Below are 4,671 nucleotides of genomic sequence, written 5' to 3' on the forward strand. Positions count from 1 at the left end.
GGGGGTGGGGATCATTCCCATAATGTGTTCATTGTAAGCATCACAAGGAAGCAAACACGGAGTAAGCTAAGATAAAAAGATAGAAACTTTAGTAACACATCATGAAACAGTAAAAATTTCCTCCCCTTTTCCCATAGAAAATTAGAGCACAAGAGTTGCTTGATATCCACCCTTGCACTTAAGCCTTCCACATTAAATTCATGTAAAAATACTTCAAAGCAGATTTTAATGAATCAGCAAACAAGTGCAGAAAGAAAGTTTCATGTATAGTTATGTTTTTCAGTTAAGGTTCTGCCTTTTTAGATTATTGATGGCTAAGAACCACCTGGATAGTAATCTTTTTTTTTGGTAGAAACCTGAATAGTTATCAATGTTAAGTAATGTATCCACTTTGCCTGCAGCAGTTAACTAGGAATGCAACAGACTTTCCATTAAAATTCTTCCAAGCCCTGAAATTGTATATATAATGGAGTTAACATTTATGAAGAGTCAACCCAGTAATTAAAAAAAAAAAAAGAGAGGAATCAACAGAAGAAAAACTCCATAGTACATAACCCACAACTTGATATAAAACAAGTGAGCTGAGAGTGAAAACAGTGTAACAAGAATTATGTTGAGCAGATGGTACTCTTATGATTGTCTAAAATATGAGAACTTTTGTTTCACTTCCTCTGTGAGATAACACTAAGTCTAAAGTATGCAATGTCAATACAATGGTCTGAGGGCCATGAAACGCTTTGGACCATAATTCAGCACAAACAAGCTCTGTCTCTGCAGAAATGCAGATCATGTACAGAACTCATAAGACCTAAATTATTAAATAGGCTTAACAGAACTGAAGAGGATCTGTCATTAATTTAAAGCAGAAGGTTCTGTGTATGGGCATGCACCATGCGCAGTCCTGTCCCCAACCCCCCCCCCCCCCCCCCCCCAATTTGACACTTTGTAAACTGTCCCCGCCTTGTGTGTCCGTGCATGAAAACCCTCCCATTAATTTAATCTAACTTTTTTATATTCCGTGATTCAAGGGGACTTGTATAGCAGATCCCACTTAGCTAGGATAAGGCTTATTCTGGATTTGAAAATGGGTTGTTCATTAACAATTGATAAATTCAGTTCATGCTTATAATTGCTTGCCATAACAGAATACAACTGTTAAGGAATGAAAGTATAGAGAGACATAAAACCATCTTCACTGAATGCTTTATAGTCCAGTGGTAATCTCTATGCCTTAATAGAGCTCTACATTCATGGAAATATTTTCTCTCTGAGATTATTTTGTAAAAATTTCAAGGTATCTACCACTCATATCAGGAATATCTATATATGTTGCAGATTATGTGTATCTCTCTTTGCTCAGCCACTATAGAACAAAGTGAATTAACCGGTTATTTCTTATAGAATTTCAGTCTACCATGATTTACTATGGCTAGAAATGCTGAGAAGGTGAGCCTAAATTTTTCTCCCCAACCAACAAAAGATTTTCAGGCTTCATGTCTAGTTTTTTATTTACTGGACCAAAATGTTAAGCCCAATACCATCTCTATGGACCAAACAGAGTTGGTCTGACCCAATATATGGTGGGCTCTGGAAAGCCCACCAGTACCCAGCCCATTAGCTCTCTAGAAATATCCCCTTTTGAGGTAAGATGTAAGAACAGTTTTCTCAGGATTTGCTCAGATTGAAGTGAGGAGATCATCAATCTTTGCTTCAGACTTTCAGTGGCAAATATGAACTTTAAAATTGCTTTTTTCTTTACGAAGAGGGACTATTACTTCACCAAATTTCAACATAAAAGTGTATTACTTCTGGTTCACCTAAGAATGCCATGATTTTTCAATTTGGCAATGGCAAGATTTTGGTAAAAGACAAGTTAATTTGAAATATTCTTCTTAGGATAAATATCAATTCTGTTCATATTTAGTATAAAATACCTGTAAAGAATAATTGCAATTTAAAATATATTACATTTATTTATTTTATTTTTGGCGAAAGTTCAGTAATTTGAAATATATGAAAAGAAATATTATAATTACAGGATTAACGTCGAAGCATATCAAATAAAAAACATTAGGATTAGAGTCTCCACCTTTGGCAATGCCATCAAGAGAGTCATCCAATACATACAGGTCTATATAACTAGCAAATCTAAATCTATTTTTACCCATCATCACCCAAGCTACACCCCAGTACAACCTACAATTCAATGATGAGATTTTGCTCCTTTTTTTTTTTTTACAAGAGAATCTTCTATCACATTACCCTCTCAATAAATGTGATATGCTACCTACTCCCTCTACTTTCCTAGAGAACAACCATCAATGTTTATTGGGAAAAAAAAATTACCGACCAGCACCTGTCTTCTACACCAGTGCGGGAGCAAAAAGGTGGAGGGACCAAAGCATTGGTTACGGGCAGCGAGGTGGTCATTTTACCCTCACTGTGAGAGTTTCTAGAATACGAGGTGAGGTATTTAACCTTAAAGAAACATACAACGTTCTAAAATACACAAAGCTCTAGGAGAGACCTGCAAAGAATATATTTCATCAACTGAGATCAATCATATATCTCCTGTGGAATCACCTTCTTTATCAAATTGGAAGAAAATCCTACCAAATGTAAGTCATATATTCCACTAAAATATGAGTCACATTAATTACAATGATGGTAGAAAGCTTGTCCCAAGGAGTTGCTGAAACTCTAGGTATAATTAATTATCTCAATGAGACTCTCCTCTAACACAATAAATGTGGAGCGTTGTGCTAGTCTGAACAATAAGAAAATGGAAGTTTCATCCCTTCTTATGTCTAAAAGCAGAACATGTATGACTGACAAGATATGAGAATGCTCACAAGGCATTTGGTGTATTAACACTTGCTGCGAAGAGTCTTTTGCAAGAAAGATTTTGAAAGGAAGGGGACCTCGTGTGAGGAGAAAGTCCATAGAAAGATAGGAGAGTGGAAAAGCATTGAAGCGTCTCCCCAAGCCCTATTTTCCAGTAATAACCGGTCAAGGTCGATCAAAGCGGGGGTTGATAGATGATTCTCGGCATGGAAGAGATCAACACAAGTCTGATCATTATCTGTAAAAGTATCGAATGGCGGATTGATCATCGACTCAAGCACTTATTGCCAGCTTCAAATTACAACAATAGTTTAGTTTTCAAAATCTATATCCACTTTTTAAGCTGCTTTTCTAAATTGAAAAAATAAAAAATCTCAAAAAGTATTTAAATTCACATCGAAATATCTAATACAAGAATTTTAAATCTCTAATGTTGGCAATTGGAATAAAAAAAAATTGAAGGTTTCTGATCCTAGATTGGCATCCCTCCAAACTAGTGAAGCATCCTAAGAGCTATTCTAATGAAAGCTAAGGTGAAGCATAGATGCTTAAGATAGAGATGAGATGTATGATCACTAGACAACTGCAAGCCTATAAGGTTATGAAAATGGAAGGGTATGCATTTAGCTTGCCAAATCAGATTTGACCAAAACCCACTGACTCAGCAATTTTGATATCAAAAGGTACATAATTGAATACATGCTTAATGCTCAGTTCTTATATATAAAAAGGGGGATGTTTGGATGCCAAGACCCATTAAGTTAGGATAATAAGGCTTTGATGGTGGTGGTTGTTTGGATGCCAAGACATAGACATGATATTGTGAAAACTCCATCGTTGGATGCTAGTATAGAGGCATTTATTTAATGTAAAACCATTCGTTCCTCTCTCCCTCTCTCTCTTCCTTCCCATATTTTCCTCTTCCATCTTCTACTGCTATAAAACACACCCTCTTTATTTTCCAAAAAAAAAGCCTATAAAATACACCCAAATTAATTTGAACTGTTGCACTATTTAGGTTGGTCGGATATCATACACACAATCAAGCAGATTGAATTTTGGATCTCCTTTGGATTACACAAGGCTATCACCATATCACAGGAGATACCAAACTCATCCCAACCATAAAAACCTGAATCCCCACCCACATATACATCATCCATAATAATTACCAGTGTAAGGGACATAACATCAAAAGTTGGTGCATGGGCTTTGTGTTTTATCATGAATGGACAATGTGCGCTAATGGAATCTAATTACTGTTTGACAGGAGAGGATGGTGAGGCGGAGGCTATGGGACTGCTATGTGGACTAACCAAGGCAAGAGCAAGACAGTTGAAGATTGAATCAGTCTGGAATGATGCTAAAGAAATAGGATGGGCCATAGAGAAAAACTGCAAAAATATTCTAAATTTATGGCCAAGAACTTTGATATCATTAGATGTAGAACTTGACAATGAAGCTATTTACCCTAAATTTTGTAAGATAACTAATAATAACTACCTAGGGGAACTAAAATTGCTAGCCAAAGAGGCATTAGCGAAAAGACAATACATATATAAATCGGATATGTTATGTAATATTCCTAGTTTTCAGTAATATATTTTCTTTGTTTGAATAATAAAAAAAAAAAAACATGATGGTTTCGGGCCATCACCATCCTACTATGACCCCCCCTCTCCTCAACTATGCTTTCGGTGATTTGATTAATGCTGGTATCCTACATTAGAGGGCAGCAAGGTCATGTCATGTGAGACAGAAAAAGATCGACACAAGGGTGCTAGGGCACCCTATCCCAATAGGTCATGTCAAGAGAAGAAAAGCCCA

Source organism: Macadamia integrifolia, chromosome 13 (genome assembly GCF_013358625.1).
Source record: "Macadamia integrifolia cultivar HAES 741 chromosome 13, SCU_Mint_v3, whole genome shotgun sequence".
Taxonomy (NCBI): domain Eukaryota; kingdom Viridiplantae; phylum Streptophyta; class Magnoliopsida; order Proteales; family Proteaceae; genus Macadamia; species Macadamia integrifolia.